Raw genomic sequence first — 22,232 nt, 5'->3', positions numbered from 1 at the left:
GTACAGAACTTGTAAGTCGCTTTGGATAAAAGCGTCAGCTAAATGACAAAATGTAAGTGTGTGTGTGTGTGTGTGTGTGTGTGTGTGTGCGCGCGCATGCATATGGGGCCATTGGGTGGGGCCGGGGGACAAATACACTGGAGGAAAGTAACCCAGCTCAGCACTGCCCAAATTATATCATCACTATTGCCTGTTTGAAGGATATCATCCTCAAATACATATACACCTACATGCCTTGTAGAATTCCACACATAAGAAAGAAAGATACTGGGATGAATAAACAAAATAGGAAATAAAATTTAGATAAGGTGCTACTGAGATGTTTTGGTGAGTTCTTTGTTTTTTTGTGGAAGTTGCCCTTCTTAAAAATGCATGAACATTCACTGATAATTGGTCTGTAGTGGAGTCTACAAGGTCTACATTGCCGGACCATGTAGAATCCGGACCTTGTAGACTGACATAATTCTGTGCATAGTTTAGTCTACACAGGCCATATTTCAAATAATCAAAATCTTACTTCATTCATCTTAAACATTCTTGATTTGGGGGATTGGTAGTTCCCATGAAATCTGAAGTTGTTCAAACGACAACAGCGATCCACCTTGAATTAAATCACACAGCCGAGTGAAACCTTGTTGGCTCAGTCACGAAAGGGGCTACTTAATTAATTAATCCAACCCACTTTATTTATAGAGCACATTTAAAAACAACAAAGTTTATGAAAGTGCTGTACAAGTCCCACAACATAAGATAAAATTAAAAAAATTAAAATTAAAAAAATAAAATATATATTTAAAAAAAAAAATCGAAGCTTCGAATTAAAATCGAAGCTCGGCCCCGAAGCTTCGATTGCCAAAAAAAGCTTCGAAGGTCAGCCCTACGGACATCCATGACTAAATTAGTTTGAAAGAAAATGCAGCTATAATGTTGAATTGGGTGCACAAATAACAAAAATTGTCAGAATTTTGTTCGACTATCTTTTCTGCATAAGGAAACCATAGCTTTATGACAGATTATTGCTTCCATGGACACAGTGAATAAAACAAGGCTGCACAGACGCCATGAAACTTTATTATTTAAAAAAAAGAAATGTATCCTCTTTTTTCTCCCATTTTCTATTTTTCTCCCATCCCAATTTTTCGTATCATCCAATTCAACCCTCCCCTGTCTTTGAACGCCGTTTCATGCCTCCCACAAGCCGGCTGCAATGTGGACTAAGTCATACATAGCACGAGTCCCCTCAGATACTCGAGGTAACAGCAGTCGCATCTTTCTACCTGCGCGGCTCGATCTTTCAGCGTCAGGGGTCTGGGCTTTGGAGGGGCCCCGCCCCCGTCGCTTCCTGATTCTACTGTGCAGGCGCACCAACCGACCTGTAGGACTCGCTGTCCACAACGCCCGATCCCCACCCATCAGTTTCCCTCCCCCTAATACTGCCAATGTGTATTAGTGCGGACGACCAGCTAAACTGAAAGCAATGTGGAGCGCTGGGCTCGAACAGGGAGGCGAACCTGTTCGAGCCCAGTCTCCAGTATTCGTGGTGAGCGCCTTGCCCACTGCACCACATAGCCGCCCATTATTTTAACTTATTAACTAATTTCCATTCTTATTTATAGAAAATATGGGGGAACAATAATATGTTATTATTTATTCAATATGTTAGGGAAAATAATATGAGTATAGGTAGTTTACATCCTGTTTGTACAGAGATGTTTGACGCAAGTGGAATGTATTGCTTTCCAACAGAAGTTCTTTCATTTCAAGACAATATTTTACTGGATACTATAGACACTATGTGCATGAATTCACACACTTGACCTCCAAGCCAAGTTTTCAGCCTCCTAGAGTGAAAAGGATGAGGATACTTTTGTGGACCAAGTAACCAACCAACCAAGCTAGCTATGGAGCTGCTGGTTGCAGCTAAAAATATTAAAATCTACCTAGACAAAATATTAAAATCTACCTAGACAATAAATATTAAAATCTACCTAGACAATAAATATTCAAATCGACCTAGACAATAAATATTAAAAATCTACCTAGACAAAAGATATATCAGGGCTGTACAGTGAGACATATATATTGCACGTGCTACAGCAACAGCGGTCTGTGCGATGAATGGATTTACTTCAGTAGCACTGGTGCGATAGGGATTCGGTTCATATAGATACTCTTATTTTGAAAATCCTGTAGCGGGTCTCATTTCTGCCCACGCGCAGCTCCAGCTATAATAACTAGGCTCCGATAGCTAGCAACGTTCAGGTGCATATGATACTCTTATTTTGAAAAAACTCTGTGACAACTCGACGAGTCATATCCGCCCTATCCGTGCTTCTGCAAGCAGAGCAGCGCGTTGGTCGGTCGGTGGGCACTGCTGCGTTAACACAGCAGTGCGCCTACACGTCCCGAAAAAAGTCTGTTTTTTTTTCTCTTCTCGCAACGGGTCAAATGCATCTACATGCTTTGCACCGTCGCCATTCCTTTATGCGCACATCGCCCGAAATTAACGTTTATGTACCATTACAATCACTACAACGTTAGCAAGCTAACAAGCTAATCCTGATCAGAGGCAGAGGCGCAGAGCCAGCAGACAGTGTGGACTGGGGAAAGGGAAATGGGGGGGCACTCTCTCCCCTTCCCTGTGTGTGTGCGTGCGTGCGGAAAGACGATGAAGTCACTAGTCAGGACTCAGGACAGGAGTATATTATAGTAAACTGAGGATTACTGAGGATGGACAGATAATGTTGATATTCAAATATAAAAAAGTATGGAAGTTTGAAGACAGACTAGACTACAATATGATGCAGGGGTGGTGAGTTGAAACAGTGTGTGTGAATGAATGAATGAAAACTTTATTTAACAGATTGCAGAATGGGTACAGTACAGTACAGCTCAATACACACAATTGTTAAGGGGATGCAGACCAGAGAAAGACGTTTGTCTTGTTTACATCAGGGTCCCCCATTGTGTGTGTGTCCCAACCGACCCCACTTCTATGTTTCAATAAATTATTTGCATTTAAAACTATTAACGCTGACTCATTCCTTCAGTCCACTCAAAATTATGCTAATATTCCTTATGTTGTTTATGATATTAATTGAAAATAGCATACGAGAGTATTATAGTAATTATAACGCATGGCGATATACTAAATGACAGCCAAACATGGCACTGCAACTAAATAACACAAATACAATAGGCACATTTGTGACTGTTACAAATATAACACGTTTTATACTTGTGCTACAAGATTTTGGCCTGTGCTACAAAACTATCAACCTCTGTAGCACCAGTGCTATGTGCAAAAAAAGTTAACGTACAGCCCTGATATTCAAGTCTACCTAGCAAGAGTGGCTAGCCACAAGTGAGATAACGAGTTTGGCTATTAGTGGAAGCTGTCGTTGAGTAACTCAACACTTCAGTGACGTCGCCAACAGCAGACATAATCAATCAAGCATAGGGATGGGTATCGTTAGGATTTTATCGATACTACTACTCTTATCGATACTGCTTAACGGTTCGGTACTTTATCGATACTCTTATCGGTTCTTTTTGATTATTTTGATCCGTGACGAGCACGGTTTTCCCCGACGCAGAAATAGCGCCGAGATATGCGGTGAGCTGGTCCGCTTGGCCTTTATCCTTGATATGTGGATAAACCAACCTAACATGGAAAAGAGTAGCTTGGCTGCTGCAGAGAGAGAGAGGCATAGCTGAACATCTGAAAGCTCTGCAGCATCTTCTGGGCAATATTAACCTTTTATGATCATATTTTCTTATATTGTGAATCATGATACATAATATCAAATATTAAACTCAGATTTATCATAAAATATTTTGAGATTTGAAGGTTTCATATTGCATCATGTTTGCCATTACCATGCAGTCCAATATGATGAGCATTTATTGGATTATCAGACATGTGATTTCCCATACCTAAACAAATATCATGATGTAGGCCAAGGCCTGGCCTATAGCAATAGCAAAGAAAAGGCCTTCTGCCCATCATAATCTACCCTCCATCATAATATATCCTATATCATAATATACCCTCCATCATATCATAGTATACCCTCGATTATAATATAATAATATACTCTCCATCCAGGGGAGGAATTAGGCAATTTTACTCGCCAAATGAGAGTATTCTTTATGTTTGGCGAGTGATTCATGAAGAGCACTCGCCACACTGGCGAGTAGTAAACAAAACAAAAAAATCATTCTGCAATCTGCTGATTCGCTCACTGGCACAAGCCGAACTCTGCCTCCCCCCTTATGATTCCTCCCATTTGCGCCTCAATAATCCATAACCAAACATCATCATTGCGCACTAAGCTCCTCCAATGAACACTCGTTTTCTAGAAGATGCCACCCATCTAGGGGAAGTGGATAGACCACTGCGTGCGGCCCTACAGACTCCTGTCACCGGCTTGACAACGTAGACAAACTTAGACAAAAACACATCAGTGGATGAAAATAATTGCATGTAGAGTCGTCGCTTTCGGATATCAGTGCGGTCTGACATGGGGGCGAACAACAGCACGCAACGCGTCTCCTTCGAGTCGGATGAGAATGACAAGTGGGCGTGAGGCTAACGATTCCACTCACTCAAGTCAACCAGCATTAGCCGGCTAGCTACCTAGCATGTAACAAGCTACCATAACGCGTGTTCAACATAGTGGACGACTATACTGAGCGGCTTTGCTTAAATGCAGCAGAGTGACATTTTATTATTACCGAATTATTACCGGGTTTCCCCCCATATCACCACTCGCCCATATGCCCTTCACAACGGTGATGTTGTCATACTTGTCATTCAGAATACACCTGCTGAACCCCTAGTGTTGACATGAGATTCGATTCCAATCAGTGCATGTGAGCGGATCGGAGCGTGAGCGGCGCGGGGAGCGGAGCGGGCGGTTTTGACGTGAGCGAGGAGTGGGTTTTTAAATGGGTCGGCGTAGGGCAGGGCGATATGACCAAAAACGTTATCGCGATAAAATTATAAAATTATTTTCATATAATTCGATATCGATAATTATCGTCGATATAATGTCTGTCAAGTTTAATTAACTTCTTATGCTGCTGCGAATGTCTCGAGTCGAGTTGATGTCGTCATCAGTCCGCGCACGTTAGCAGTTAGCCGACAAGCGGAATATCTCATGACAATGTAATAAATATGACACTAAAATACTCTCTTCCGCCACAATGTATTGAAACGACGTCCACTGTATACCCCACACTACTATAAACGTGGCCTCAGAATTCACGCCACACACATACTCGGCACGTAAATATATAAAACATCGCCGTGCAAGCTAGTTATCCTAGCCGGCCTGTTGTTTCTAAGCGAATGTCTCGAGTCGAGTTGATGTCGTCATCAATCCGCGCACGTTAGCAGTTAGCCGACAAGCGGAATATCTCATGACAATGTAATAAATATGACACTAAAATACTCTCTTCCGCCACAATATATTGAAACGACGTCCACTGTATACCCCACACTACTATAAACGTGGCCTCAGAATTCACGCCACACACATACTCGCCACGTAACTATATAAAACATCGCCGTGCAAGCTAGTTATCCTAGCCAGCCTGTTGCTTCTAAGCGGTGTATTCCATGACAATGTGCTAAATATGACACTAAAATACTCTCTTCCGCCACAATATATTGAAACGACGTCCACTGTATACCCCACACTACTATAAACGTGGCCTCAGAATTCACGCCACACACATACTCGGCACGTAAATATATAAAACATCGCCGTGCAAGCTAATTAGCTTAGCAAGCCTTGTTGTTGAGTGAGTCCTACCTCTGGGTCTCCTTCCGGGTCTCCTTCCGGGTCTCCTTCGCTCTCGGCCATCTCCTTCACCGATTGGTTGTTAGTGCGTGCTCATATCCAAGCTTGGAAAATCGATATATCGAAACTTTGCGACCACGTTTCATGTTTATTTCGAGGAAATAATTTATCGCGATAGTTATCGTTATCGTTTTATCGCCCAGCCCTAGGTCGGCGCGACGTCCGGAGCGAGAGTTCTCCTCCGCTCCAATCCGCTCACACAGTGGTTTAACACTGATGTAATATACATGTAGTACAATGCCAAAGCAACAGATGGCGATGTACAAACATGAAGGCCATTTTCAACCAATGAGAAGGGTGAACCTGTGATATCCTGTTCAGGCTTTGTCACTCACATTCTGTTAGAAAAAGTTTTGACGCCATTATTGTTGTCGTTAGCTTACATGCTAACGTTAATGGCAGCGACCATAGCATTATGGCTAAGCTAGCTATCATCGCTTAATAGAGCTAGTGAATGGATAAACAACGTTATTTAACATTGCAGAATGGGTACAATTACAATGCGGCTCAATACAAACAATTGTTAAGGGGCCCAGGGGGTGTAGACTGTTGTAGTTTGAGCTAATTTACACCATGCTCCAAAAAAAAAACTGCAGAGCGATGTGGCGCAGGGAGCGGTCGATTCGAGGTGAGCGAGCGGAGAGCGACTTGGGGGCAAGGTCAACATGAGCGATTAGTGGAGCGGACCAAGCTTTAAAGAGCGAAGAGCGGATTTCTCGCCCGCGCCGATCCGCTCACGTGGCCTGATTCCAATGTATTGTCATCATACAGCACAAGTACAGTACAACCAGAATACGTTTGGCATCCAACCAGAGTGCAAATGTAACAAGTAAAGTTCAAGTTGTTTTATTTAGCTATTACACTACAGTGAAAATAAATACTTGGTTCTTTCACTGCCCTGCCCAGCCCAGTCCAACCTAGACCAGCCCAACTTTCCCTGCCCAACCCAGTCCAGCCCAGCATCTTTCACTGCCCAGTTCAGCCCAACATAGGGGTGGGACGATACATCAATCCAGATCGATATATCGATCTATTATCAATAATCAAATAGGATCGATGCAACGTAAAAAGATCGATTCATACTCTTATTTTGAAAATCCGGCGACGTCATCGCCCCGCGCCCAGTGTTGTGAAACTCTGTTTAACATCAACAGCACACAGCAGTAGCGTCTAGAGCGTCACTAGAGCAAGACTAGTGTGCCTATTCTGTGACCCAAAACATGTCCCTGCTGTTTTATTCCGCAACGGGTCCAATGCATCTAACCTGCTTTGCAATCCTCGCCACTCCATTATGCCCACGTTAAAGATAGAAGATAACGTTACGTTAGTGTAAGCTAACAAGCTAACCCAGAGCCATAGGCAGAGAGAAGTGGGGACTGGGAAGGAGGGTGCATTCTCGGGATAGCCCCACTAACAGGATCTGGCCGGTACTGCACCTTAATACAGCTCTGTGACAAGTGAATAGGATATTAATATCGAAAAAAAATGAAAAACGAACCAAAAACAGTGAACAGGAGGTCTATTTGTATTAAAAACAATAGATTGTTTTTCATGTAAATGTCTGGAAGAGCTCAAAAATAAAAATGTCAAATGATATTTCCATTGCCTTTTTTGTTGTTGATTTAAATGTTACTGATTGTGTTAAATGGGCATATAATATCGTCTCATATCGATCGCAGGCACCTGAATCTAATCGTATCGTATCGTGGCAGACTGTGTGATATCGGATAATATCGTATCGTATCGTGATGAAACTGGTGATTCCCACCCCTAGTCCAGAATAGTTCCCTCTTTCATGTTAATATGTGATATCCTAATATTTTGAAGAGTAGACAGTGTGATTAATATATGTTTTATGCTAATATTGTGAATAGGGATGCCCCGATCGATCGGCCACCGATCGTTATCGGCCGATAATCAGTATAAATATGCGATCGGTGATAATGTTTTATTTTCGCCGATCGTCAAAACAGATCTCACTCGCTGAGTTCTGTCTCAGACACCGGGAGCTGCACACAGTGCTGCGCGTCTGCTCCTCCTCCAGCTCCTCCCGCACGCATGTAAACACGGGTCTAGTCTAGTCTAGTGGGACGGGACCTCCATGAGCTAACGTTAGCTACCGTTACAAAATGACCCTGTCAACTATTCACTTTTAGTTTAATACATGATGAGGCATTGTCTAACTGAACGGTATCTAGCCGGCTAGCTACTGATAGCTCCTGATATCAACAAATGCTCCAGCAATAGTCTAGTTATCTAGTACTAGTGTATGATACCTCTGTTAGCTCACGTTAGCTTAGCTCACTGTTCAAAACGAAATGTCCCATTCAACTAAATAGTTCACTGAGGCGTTGTCTTAACGTTATATTTCCGGCTAGCAGTAGCTACAGACAGCTCCTGATATCAATGTCTTATAACACTCATTCGATGCATATTCGAAGCCCGGCTTGCGTCGCAGTCACTAACGGGGATAGCTGAGGGAGTAGGGTATATCTGCAGAGCCTAGGGTAAATCTGCAGAGCCGAATGTGATTTGATCAAAGCAAGAGTATACACACAGACAGTGGAGATAGCGAGCATTTTGACTTGTTGTGTGGTGGCGTTGTCTCGCAGATAATACAACTACAAGTCTAATTATATAATATATATATTTTATAAAAAAAAAAAAAAATTATATATATATATATATTTTTTTATTAATCAAAAACGATCGGTATCGGATCGGTATCGGCCGATATGGCTCAAGACGATCTGTGATCGGTATCGGTGGCAAAAAACGTGATCGGGGCATCCCTAATTGTGAAGAGTAGAGACACTTAATGTTTTATGGTAATACATATTTTAAATAGTAGAGACACGGTGTGATTATTACTATGATTGAAAATCTATTTAGACGAAGACTAGAGTTGTTCCGATACCGATACCAGTATCGGAAATGCTGCCGATACTGCCTAAAATGCTGGTATCGGTATCGGCGAGTACCCTCTAATTCTGCGCTCCGATACCATATGACGTAATTCATCAACAACACTGCGGTCTGCTGAGTGAGCAATGAGCATTATAAAACAAACGTGTTTTTAACCGACCGTGAATTAGTGTCAATGCCATTTGTCATTTTAACACCAGATACTTTCTTAAATGCCACATCGTCCCGACAGAGCGCTGTTGACGGGGAGCTCTGATGGGTTCGCTTGGTGGTGTTATTAGCATTGAACAGCTAACCGAAAGCTAGCGTTAACTAACGTTAAAGTTTTAGCTTTAACGTTACCTTGGCTAAAGTTGGGGCTATTCATAATCCAGCAATAATGGCTGCAGACCTGCAAGCAACGTACAGCAAGTTGGCAAAGGAGTATTCCAACGTAAATCACATTTTCACCAGTAACGTTAGTCCTTCCATCTACCGGTAGCTCATGCTAGCTAACCTAGCTCACGTTAACGTCGTCACTGATCGACCACCTCGCGTACACAATTAATGACATGTTGCGGCAGGGCAGTACAGTGCGACATATATATCGCACGTGCTACAGCAACAGCGGTCTGTGCGATGGATGGATTTACTTCAATAGCACTGGTGCGATAGGGATTCGGTTCATATAGATACTCTTATTTTGAAAATCCTGTAGCGGGTCTCATTTCTGCCCACGCGCAGCTCCAGCTCCGAAAGCTAGCAACGTTCAGGTGCATATGATACTCTTATTTTGAAAAAACTCGTGACAACTCGACGAGTCATATCCGCCCTATCCGTGCTTCTGCAAGGAGCAGCGCGTTGGTCGGTTGGTGCGCACTGCTGCGTTAACACAGCAGTGCGCCTACACGTCCCGAAATAAGTCCGTGGTGTTTTTTTTCTCTCGCAACGGGTCAAATGCATCTACATGCTTTGCACCGTCGCCATTCCTTTATGCGCACATCGCCCGAAATTAACGTTTATGTACCATTACAATCACTACAACGTTAGCAAGCTAACAAGCTAATCCTGATCAGAGGCAGAGGTGCAGAGCCAGCAGACACAGTGTGGACTGGGGAAAGGGAAATGGGGGGGCACTCTCTCCCCTTCCCTGTGTGTGTGCGTGCGTGCGTTTGGAAAGACGATGAAGTCACTAGTCAGGACTCAGGACAGGAGTATATTATAGTAAACTGAGGATGGACAGATAATGTTGATATTCAAATATAAACAAGTTTCGAGAGGAGTGGAAGTTTGAAGACAGACTAGACTACAATATGATGCGGGGGTGGTGAGTTGAAACAGTGTGTGTGAATGAATGAATGAAAACTTTATTTAACAGATTGCAGAATGGGTACAGTACAGTACGGCTCAATACACACAATTGTTAAGGGGATGCAGACCAGAGAAAGACGTTTGTCTTGTTTACATCAGGGTCCCCCATTGTGTGTGTGTGTCCCAACCGACCCCACTTCTATGTTTCAATAAATTATTTGCATTTAAAACTATTAACGCTGACTCATTCCTTCAGTCCACTCAAAATTATGCTAATATTCCTTATGTTTATGATATTAATTGAAAATAGCATATGAGAGTATCATAGTAATAATAACACATGGCGATATACTAAATGACAGCCAAACATGGCACTGCAACTAAATAACACAAATACAATAGGCACATTTGTGACTGTTACAAATATAACACGTTTTATACTTGTGCTACAAGATTTTGGCCTGTGCTACAAAATTATCAACCTCTGTAGCACCAGTGCTATGTGCAAAAAAAGTTAACGTACAGCCCTGTGTTGCGGACAGCCATATCGGTGACAATGTTTAGCTTTTAGTGCCAAATGATAAGAGTCTGAGGCGGAGTCTCAAAAGAGAATGTTTATTGTGTAAAAATCCCAACAGAGCCTCTGCTACTTAAACGGAGCCTTGTGGAAGCAAGTGCAGCAACGAATAATGTCCATGTGGAACTAATGTGCCAACAACCTTTCCGTGGGTGAACTCATTGAGATAGTTTTCAATTACTGATACTAATACTAATCTATACAATCACCTGTTGTTAAATAAATACCATTACTTTATAGTTATTACTAAAAAACAGTATATATAAAACAGTAGCTGTATACATTTTTTTTTTAAAGTTTTATAATTTATATAATATTATTATTATTATTATTTTTATGTATGTATGCACTGGTATCGGATCAGTATCGGTGTCGGCCGATACCCAAAGCATCGGAATCGGATCGGGAAGGAAAAAATGGTATCGGAACATCTCTAACGAAGACCTACAAAGAAGTAATTATCACAATTAGCGATTTATTTATGGCTGGTAAAAGAAATCATATACTAGCCAGTTGGCTGGTAAGCCAAAAAGTTAGTTTCCTCCCCTGCCTCCATCATATCATAGACAGTATACCCTCGATCACAATATACCCTCTCATAATATACCCTCTCATAATATCATCATATAAATATACCTGCCTCCATCATATAATAAGTATACGCTCTATCATATTAATATACCCTGCATCATAATTTAAGCTACCCTCTCTTTATTTCCATTAGCACCCAGCCAAACTCTGCAGTATGTAACCAGTTTTTAGAGGTGACACTGGACCAGCCACCACAGCACAGAGGAGACTCAATTACCTCCATTCCCATCAACCACTGCAACAAGACTGTGGCCAGTGCGTGGTGACGGGCGGCCAACTGACCTGTACAGAAACACACACCTTCCGTGTGACAGAGGAGTAGGCACGGTAACTGATATGGCCTTTGTGATATGCATGACGGACTGGGTGACACACCTGAGACACATTCCACAAGGAAACTACAGTCAAGGGCTAGGCAACAGTCCAATAGTTTGGCTAGTATTAGTAGGCAAGCAACAGTCCAATAGTTAGGCTAGTATTAGTAGACAACAGTCCAATAGGCTAGTATTAGTAGTAGAGTTGTTCCGATACCGATACTGGTATCGGAAAAGCCGCCGATACTGGCTAAAATGCTGGTATCGGTATCGGCGAGTACCCTCTAATGCTGCGCTCCGATACCATATGACGTAATTTAACAACAACACTGTGGTCTGTTGAGTAAGCATTATAAAACAAACGTGTGCTTAATCGATTAAAGTGTCAATGCCATTTGTCATTTTAACAGCAGATACTTTCTTAAATGTCATCGTCCCGACAGAGCGGTGTTGACGGAGAGCTCATGGGTTCGCTTGGTGGCTGGTGTTATTAGCGTCAGCTAACCGAAAGCTAGCTTTAACATTACCTTGGCTAAAGTTGGGGCTATTCATATAATCCAGCAATAATGGCTGCAGACCTGCAAGCAAAGTACAGCAAGTTGGCAAAGGAGTATTCCAAGTTAAATCACAATGTCACCAGTAACGTTACAGTCTTCTATGGTCTTCCCATATACCGGTAGCTCATGATGCTAGCTAACGGTACCGTCGTCATTGCACAATTGCACGTCGCGTACACAATTAATGACATGTTGCGGACAGCCATATCGGCGACAATGTTTAGCTTTTAGTGCCAAATGATAAGAGTCTGAGGCGGAGTCTCAAAAGAGAATGTTGAATATTTATTGTGCAAAAATCACAACAGATACGACTGCTACTGAACGGAGCCTTGTAGACAGACTGAGTAGGGTATATCTGCAGAGCCAGTGGGTAGCGAGTGCAGCAACGTATAATGTCCGTGTGGATCATTGGAGTAGGGTATATCTGCAGTGCTGAAGCCCCATACTCATTGATTAATGATACTAATACAAATCTATACAATCACCTGTTGTTGAATAAATACCATTACTTTCTAGTTATGACTAAAAAACAGTATATATAAAACAGTATTTGTTAAAAAAAAAAAAAAATTATATTTATAAAAAAATTATATAATATCGTTTTTTTTTTTTTTATGTATGCACTGGTATCGGATAAGTATCGGTATCGGCCGATACCCAAAGCTTAGGTATCGGAATCGGATCGGAAAGGAAAAAATGGTATCGGAACATCTCTAATTAGTAGGAAAGCAACAGTCCAATAGTTAGGCTAGTATTAGTAGGCAAGCAACAGTCCAATAGTTAGGCTAGTATTAGTAGGCAACAGTCCAATAGTTAGGCTAGTATTAGTAGGCAACAGTCAAATAGTTAGGCTAGTATTAGTAGGCAACAGACAGTCCAATAGTTAGGCTAGTATTAGTAGGCAACAGACAGTCCAATAGTTAGGCTTGTATTAGTAGGCAACAGTCCAATAGTTAGGCTAGTATTAGTAGGCAATAGTCAGGCTAGTATTAGTAGGCATTTTAGGCAATAGCCCAATAGTTAGGCTAGTATTAGTAGGCAATAGTCCAATAGTTAGGTTAGTATTAGTAGGCAATAGTTTGATAGTTAGGTTAGTATTAGTAGGTAATAGTTTGATAGTTAGGTTAGTATTAGTAGGCAACAGTCCAATAGTTAGGCTAATATTAGTATGTGGTGGTAATAGTTCAATAATTAGGATAGTATTAGTAGGCAATAGTTCAACCAGTAGGACATTTGTTATTGTTTGTCATCTTTCAATGATTATATTGTGATCCCCATTTGCTAGGATTTTGTCCCAGGGTCTCCAAACTGATAAGATGTTTGCTTTTAGATGTTTAAAAAAAATCAGTTTAGTTTCAGTTCATTTCCAGAGTGGGTTTGCTAGTTTCGGTTTAGTTTTTATTGTTTCGAAATGTTTAGTTTTATTATTAGTTTCAGAAGATGGTGTAATACAAACATGACTTTATGAAGGCCATTGGCTCATGTAGACATCCTGGTGTCAATGAACATATGTACCAAATCCCCCCCCCCCTTTTTTTTTTTTTTTTACTAAATACATTTTTTAGTATATTTAATTTTAGTTCGATTTCTTAAGTACACATAATTTCAGTTTGTTTCTTTGTTTAGATTTTATTCTTATTTCAGTTAATGCGTTTTTCACAGCTAGTTGTAGTTTCTAGTAGGGGTGGACGGTATAAACGGTATGAATTTGCGCTACGGTATGGATTTTGATTATACCTTGTGACTGGTAGCCTAGAGCAGCTAGTCACAGCAGTAGCAATGACGTTAACGTTACTTGACGATTTGCAGTGGTCGTTGCATAGTGTTGCATTGTACCGAGTTTTTCTCCACTTGCTCACGGACCTTCTCATATAGTTTGGGCATTTCAATTTGGCTAAGGAGGCTGAGAGGAGACTTGCTTTAGCGCAGCAATGGGTTAACGTTAGCCATTTTAAGATAAATGAATATACCGCGATATATACCGTTACCGTCTATGCTTCAAATTATACCGTGATATACATTTTAGACCATACCGTCCAGCCCTAGTTTCTAGTTTAGTTTACTATAATAACCTTAATCTGTACTGTAGGTGTAACCTATGATTAGAATAGTCATAGACCTACATTCGGTCATTGTAATAACTTTTTTTGTGAATGAAATGGGTCTAGCGAATTTTAGCTAGCCTACTCACTAGGGACCCACTGGAACCCCTACAACAACCCCTGGGGGGTCCCCCAAATCTGAATTATTTGAAGGAATAGGCCTATTATTTAAAAATGGCAGAATATGGTTTAGTATCACACTTTAGATTAACATGCATATATGCAATATTTGCAATGAACATCAATTAGAGAACCTATTTAACATGTAGCCTAATTCTTCATCACCTGTTGCAAAAGTATGTTTCTCAACTTTCCAGGACTCCCATCGCTCTCAAATCAGTGTGCCAACTACAATAAATTCTTTATTTCCATATATCATATTTCATAATGCACCGCTGGCTGAGCCATCTCAGATAAAACAACTTAATAAATATACAATATATCAGGGTATCTGCAGGTTTTGAACCCGCCCTCCCACCCTAGGGCATAAAATAAAATATTGTTTGTTTCCTGTTGGTTGTCAGTTAAGGCCATGGGTAGGTAGGGAATTTATTTTATTTTATTCTTTCCCACGGCGACTATGGATAGGGAATTTATTTAATAAAAAAATGTCACAACAACATGGATGCATGTACTCTGCCAGCATGTTTAATATCCATAATACTAAAGGTTTGACTAAGATTTGTATGAAACTTGATTGGGAAAAAAATATCTTTTAGGCCTAATGTACAGTTTCCTCCCCCACGTATGTATATATTTTGTTAGGATCGCTGTTTAACAGTACTATATATTTGCATATCTTGTATGTCACAAATCTAACAGTACTGTATATCTCTGTATGTCATAATTGTCATGATATATATATCTGTATGTCATAAATCATGTCATGAATTGAAAATGGGGGACCCTGATGTAAACAAGACGAAAGTCTTTCTCAGGGACCTGTTCCCCGTACCTGGCTAACTGAGTTAGCCGGATAATTTTCAGGATAACTTGACTTAAACTAGACCTTTCGGTTCCCAGACGTGCGATTTTCTAAATCACTATGGCAACAGATCAAAAAGTTTGAACCTGGTCGAGGGCAGGGTTAAGTTCAGTTAGCTGGATAACCTGCATGGCCACGCCCTCGCAAAGAAATGCCAGCTCCCTTCCTGAAATAATTCTCACAGTCTAGATCCCATTATACCATTCTGAATTATGTTTTTGTGCTTCGTTTTCCTAGAGGGGGCTTTTGAAATGTAAAATAATATACCTAAAATGCTGATAATAAATGTACTTTGTCCTAAATAATGCACGTCATATATACGGCGCTCACGTGGTGCGATATACACACTATAGGGCTGACCTTCAAAGCTTTTTTTGGCAATCGAAGCTTCGGGGCCGAGCTTCGATTTTAATTCGAAGCTTCGGGGGGGGGGGGGGGGGGGATTACTTTTTTTTAATATATATATATATTTTTTTAATATCTTATGTTGTGGGACTTGTACAGCACTTGGTAAACTTTGTTGTTTTTAAATGTGCTCTATAAATAAAGTGGATTGGATTAATTAATTAAGTAGCCCCTTTCGTGACTGTGACGCAGCCAACAAGGTTTCACTCGGCTGCCCTGCCTGGGTGCAGTGGGGCTGCTCTCACAGCCAACGACATGACATTACATAATTATGTTGCAACCTTCGTCTATCAAGCAAACAATTATATAAATATTTATATGTAGTTGATAGAGACAAAGGCAGAATTCGACTCAGGGAACAAAATTAACTTTTTGACTTACCAGCCATTTGGCTGGTAGATTTTAAAAACTACCAGCCAGGCAGATTTTTTACCAGCCAAAAATTTATTATAAATAGCTTTTTAGTATATCGCCATGTGTTATTATTACTATATAATACTCTCATATGATATTTTCAATTAATATCATAAACATCATAAGGAATATTAGCATAATTTTGAGTGGACTGAAGGAATGAGTCAGCGTTAGGGGTGCACAGATATGAAAATTGGCCACCGATACCGATTGTTCAAGTAACACAATCGGCCGATACCGATATTTGTGTATTATTTGTATAGTATTTGTATTTTTTTTTAATATTTTTCTTTTTTTAATATTTTTTTTTGTAATATTTTTTTTAATGAAACTACTGTATATTTGTATGTGTATGTTTGTATTTGTAGGCCTCTTTACTTACTTAAAAAAAGGAAACATCAAGAAATATGTTTATGGTAGGCGAGACACTGCAGGTGAATAGTCAAATATACTTTTTTTGTTGATTTTGAGATTGTTATATTTTGCTTCCTAAACATGTCTTCTATGAAACTAGTGACAATAAAACGTCAATAACACACATTTAGTTGTTTATTTTACTTCATTTTGCCTTATTGCATCCATAAATATGCACATATTTAATGGTGAAGTGCCTCATTTGCATATATAACATACATTTAAAAAAACTTGCAATATATTTTTTCTTAGTTTATATGTACATAACAAACTGGGAAAGTTTCATAGTGATATCTATTCAAAAAAAATGCCTATTAGGGGGTACTACACTGTACTACACTGTTTGTAGCCTGTGTGTAGTTATGTTCAGTTCAATATCATTATTATTATTATTATTATTCAGTTATCAGGCATGTGTTTAGGTTGTCTATTACTAATGGTTTGATTAGGTATTGTGTTTGTAAATATCTGTTTAAAAAAAAAAATTATGGCATTTTACAATACAGAACTTTGAAGGCGTTTTCCCAAAAATGAGTTTTAAGAGTTTTTCCTCATACTCTGAGCCAGAAATATCCACTTCAGTAGCACTCACATACACCAAACCTTCAGTTCTATTCATATCTATGTTCTGAAGGTATTTACAGAAGGGTTTGTTGATATCGCATTCATACCCTGATTTATATCACATTTTATTCCTAAAAACATGGCGAAATATGGAATTTTACCATAAAAATGGACTGAATGGAGTATTTTCTGATTTATGGAGTGATAAAAAGAGATATCCAAAATCCCCTCTGTAATAACCTTTGGCTCTAATATGTCAACAAAATGAAACTATAATTTTGAAAATGGCTTTATCCAATGTTCAGATTTCTGTCCTGGAATCATATGCAAATTGGTGCATATTTAAGTAGATCATGCCTCATTTGCATATTTAAACATACAATTTCAGAAAACTTGTAATACAAAAAAGTCTTGTCTTAATATAAGTAATCAACTGGGGAAGTTTCATTGTGATATCTATTAGTTAATTTTTTTACCCTATTCACCTGTAGTGTCTCCCCTTAATTCCACCATGCCATGTAGCACTATCCCTCTCCCAGTAGCCTGTATCAGTTCAAGCATCGTCTGGCGGCCTGCAGATGGATACTGTTCTCTCAACCAGAGCTCTCAGCCAATGCAATATAACCATTTTGATTGACAGTCGATTCGGCCAATTACGCCACACCGCTAGCCCCCACCTCCTGCTGTCCTTACCACCAATCGGCAAGCGTTTATTCATTTTCTACTTTCGGGCATGCCGCCATTGTTCTGTTTGCGAGAGCACAACAAACTTAACGTAGCTACGTTAGCTGCCCGGCCCGCCGACCAGCGCTCCACAGCATGACCGAATGAGACATAATGATTTTACTGCAACAAATGTTATAATAAAACAAAGCCTTTCTATACATTTGTCTGGTTGAAAACTTCATTAACAGATTGCAGAATGGGTAGTTGGGTACGGAATGAGCAACGGAATGGAACTGAGCTATGAACGGACTAACGGAGTAATGCCTTGTTTACTGCTATCTTCGGGTAAATAATATGCTTGTTATTGAACGTGTAACACTAACTATATAACGTTAATGCCACAAAACGAATGTTTGTGTCATTTTAACAGCAGATACTTTCTTAAATGCCATCTTCCCGAGAGGGTGTTGACGGGGAGTTGTGTTATTAATAGCATTGAACAGCTAACCGAAAGCTAGCGTTAACTATTGTTAAAGGTTTAGCCATAACGTTACCTTGGCTAAAGTTGGGGCTATTCATAATCCAGCAATAATGGCTGCAGACCTGCAAGCAAAGTACAGCAAGTTGGCAAAGGAGTATTCCAACGCAAATCACATTTTCACCAGTAACGTTAGTCTTGCATCTCCCGGTAGCTAATGCTAGCTAACCTAGCTCATGTTAGCGTCGTCACTGAGCGACCACCTCACGTACACAATTAATGACATGTTGCGGACAGCCATATCGGTGACAATGTTTAGCTTTTAGTGCCAAATGATAAGAGTCTGAAGCGGAGTCTCAAAAGAGAATGTTGAATATTTAGTAGTAACTTTGATGCAGTAGCTTGTGTGTGTGTGTGTGGGGGACTGGGGCGGGGCCGGCGTTGTGCAGGATGCGACTGAATTTATGGGCTACTGCCATCGGCACATTCGAGCTTATCAGCCGATAGGCCGATTGCAGTCAACAAGGCACTTATCGGCCGATACCGATACCCGACCGATACATCGGTGCACCCCTAGTCAGCGGTAATAGTTTTAAATGCAAATAATTTATTGAAACATAGAAGTGGGGTCGGGACACACACACTGTTTCAACTCACCACCCCTGCATCATATTGTAGTCTAGTCTGTCTTCAAACTTCCACTCCAGGGCTGTACACTGCGACGAGATGATCGCGAATTGCCCCTTTAATTGGCCGTTGCGATTGGTAAATATTATCTGGGGGTGGGCTTGCAAGTAGTGCTTTCAAGCCTTGCATTCGCATTTCACTCCTAAATTATCCAAGGCGTGTGATGACGCGATGACGTCACTCACGCGAGCTGAGCAGTGAGCACTCAGCAGGTATGATCAGCGGGAACAATCGACTGAGCACTCACTCTGATAGACTGGCTGACTGTCTGATTTAGCTATGAAGAAAAGTAAAGTTAGTATTGCTTCATATTTTCGACGCGTTCGACCTCCTATAGTGAGCCGAACTGAACTGAACTCAGACACACGGAGAGAGCTGCGGCGTCTGCTGCTCCTCCCGCACCTGTGGCTGTTGTAAACACTAGTCTCTAGTGCAGGGGTGGCCAACCAGTCAGAGACTAAGAGCCACAAAAAAATGACTGTGGTACCACAAAGAGCCACACCATATACCAGCGTTTCTCAACCTTTTTTTTCAGTCACGGCACCCTTCATGTGTTTATAGGTCTCACCCTCTGGCCTCTGAAGTTGCTAATGTCTTTTTTATTTGGGCCTCACAGGGTTAAAAGTACCCTGTGAGACCCACGGTTGCAAAATTACTAAATCACTTTTAGCCATTTAAAAAAATAATGTTTATTTAAAAAATGTTAAAGGGGAATTATTTTACTATTTCTTTCACTATTTGGGCACTTTTACACAATTCCTGTGAGTCTATGGAACACCTAGGTTTTTTTCAAAAAAAAATGCATTGTTTTGTATTTCTAATCAAGTACTAAAAACCGCATTCTTCTACCTCAAGATCTTAAGCCGTTTTGAGGCTGGGCTCCAACCACTGTGTGGCCTGGTGCCAACTGCCACATCAACTGCCACATTATTATGCAGCTGAGAAATCTCTGACATCACAGATATGCACATTTTCAGATGACTCAGTTCAGTGAGGGTGAATATTGTGAGAGGAGAATTGGAAGAATTCGCCAATATGAGAATTAGAGACATATATCCTATTAATATAAGTCCACATAGCTAAGAAACAATGGTAAACACTGAAAAAAGCCATTTATAAGATAGTTCCCCTTTAAGCACATGTATAGTCAATTGGTCCTGTTGTTCAGCCTCACAATGCTATTTGATAGTAAATGTGTTTATATGTCCCACCCTCTGGCCTCTGAAGTTGCTAATTTCTTTTTAATTTGGGCCTCACAGGGTTAACCTCTTAAGCCCGAGATATACAGTAAAAGTGTATATTTTCAGCATTATGTTTGTTTACCAATTATTTTAACTGTTATTAGTGAAATATAAGATTATAGAAATCTCAGGGCATTGAGTCGGAAACCGGCGCATATTCACAGGAGGAAGTGGCACAGCCAAAAGTGAGTGTAGTCTTTTGAAGGAAGAGACTCAGGGCTTTCAAATTTAGAAAAACTACCCTACCCAGCTCACACCAGCCCCTGTCAATCATCTGACTTCTGGATTTACTTTTTAATTTCTCTTATTTTTTGGGATTATCTCCCACAAACCTGAACGTTATTGCCATAAAACAGAACGCAGTTAGTTTCTCTACCTTTCTGTGAACGTCTTGCAAAAAACGGTGTTGCAATATGATGAAGAAATTTACATTATAAAAAAGATGGCAGAATTCAGTACTGTATCTACAAAACCTTCTGTTTAATCATCTTCCCTTTATTCATTTGCTTAGATTTTTCAGGTCTGGTCAATTTTAGCATGGTGTTATTTACAGTCAAAGATAATTTTTTTTTTAAATAGAATTGATATTCTCCTTTGGTTCATTACAATTTACTCAAGCCTAGTAACAGACACACTATTTCTGACACTGATCCATATATGTCCCTAGATTCAGATACCAAGAACATGCAAATGGACCATTTAAAAAAAAATTGTAAATGTTTATTCTACGTCCTTATGGAATGAGTGACATAAAAAAATAATAAAAAAAAATAAAAAAAGAAAAAATAAAAAAGAAAAAAAATTTATGGATGGAAGAGCCGCACATTGACGGGCAAAGAGCCGCATGCGGCTCGCGAGCCGCGGGTTGGCCACCCCTGCTCTAGTGGGACACTGGGACCTCGGTGAGCCTGCCAGCCGGCTAGCTACTGATATCAACAAATGCTCCAGCAAGTCTAGTAGTGCATGATAGCTCGCGTTAGCTTACTGTTCAAAACGAAACGTCCCATTAAACTAAATAGTTCAGATAGCTCCCGATATCAATGTCTTATAACACCGAGTTAGGGCTGGGCGATAAAACAATAACGATAACTATCGCGATAAATTATTTCCTCGAAATAAACATGAAACGTGGTCGCAAAGTTTCGATATATCGATTTTCCAAGCTTGGATATGAGCACACGGCCACACGCACTAACAACCAATCAGTGAAGGAGATGGCCGAGAGCGAAGGAGACCCGGAAGGAGACCCAGAGGTAGGACTCACTCAACAACAAGGCTTGCTAGGCTAATTAGCTTGCACGGCGCTGTTTTATATATTTACGTGCCGAGTATGTGTGTGGTGTGAATTCTGAGGCCACGTTTATAGTAGTGTGGGGTATACAGTGGACGTCATTTCAATATATTGTGGCGGAAGAGAGTATTTTAGTGTCATATTTAGCACATTGTCATGGAATACACCGATTAGAAACAACAGGCTGGCTAGGATAACTAGCTTGCACAGCGCTGTTTTATATATTTACGTGCCGAGTATGTGTGTGGCGTGAATTCTGAGGCCACGTTTATAGTAGTGTGGGGTATACAGTGGACGTCGTTTCAATATATTGTGGCGGAAGAGAGTATTTTAGTGTCATATTTATTACATTGTCATGAGATACTCCGCTTGTCGGCTAACTGCTAACGTGCGCGGACTGATGACGACATCAACTCAACTCGAGACATTCGCAGCAGCATAATAAGTTAATTAAACTTGACAGACATTATATCGACGATAATTATCGATATCGAATTATATGAAAATAATTTTATAATTTTATCGCAATAACGTTTTTGGTCATATCGCCCAGCCCTACACTGAGTCGATGCGTATTCGAGCTGAGGGCACGCTGAATATAGTCAATAGGGTCCAGCTGCAGCGCCGGAGAATCCTGGCCGTAGCTGGAGGCTACTTGAGTACACACAGACAGTGACGCTGGTTGCATATAGCGAGCATTTTGACTTGTTGCGTGGTGGCGATGTCTCACAGATAATACAACTACAAGTATGATTATATAATATATATATTTTATTAAAAAAATGTTTTTATATAATTTTTTTTTTATATCAAAAACAATCGATATAAATAATGGTAAAATTGTTATTTAAAAATGTGCCCCTA

General features: G+C 40.3%; 1 protein-coding gene across 1 annotated transcript in view; it reads right to left on the bottom strand.

Annotated features, from left to right (window-relative positions):
- The window catches only part of ube2na (ubiquitin-conjugating enzyme E2Na), a 57,033-nt gene that overhangs the window by 12,809 nt on the left and 21,992 nt on the right, over positions 1–22,232 (bottom strand). The gene's annotated exons all lie outside the window — the stretch shown is intronic.

The sequence above is a fragment of the Notolepis coatsorum genome, assembly GCF_963971535.1.
Source record: "Notolepis coatsorum genome assembly, chromosome: 18".
Taxonomy (NCBI): domain Eukaryota; kingdom Metazoa; phylum Chordata; class Actinopteri; order Aulopiformes; family Paralepididae; genus Notolepis; species Notolepis coatsorum.
The sequence above is the reverse complement of the archived record's forward strand: the minus strand, read 5'-3'. Positions and strand labels throughout refer to the sequence as shown.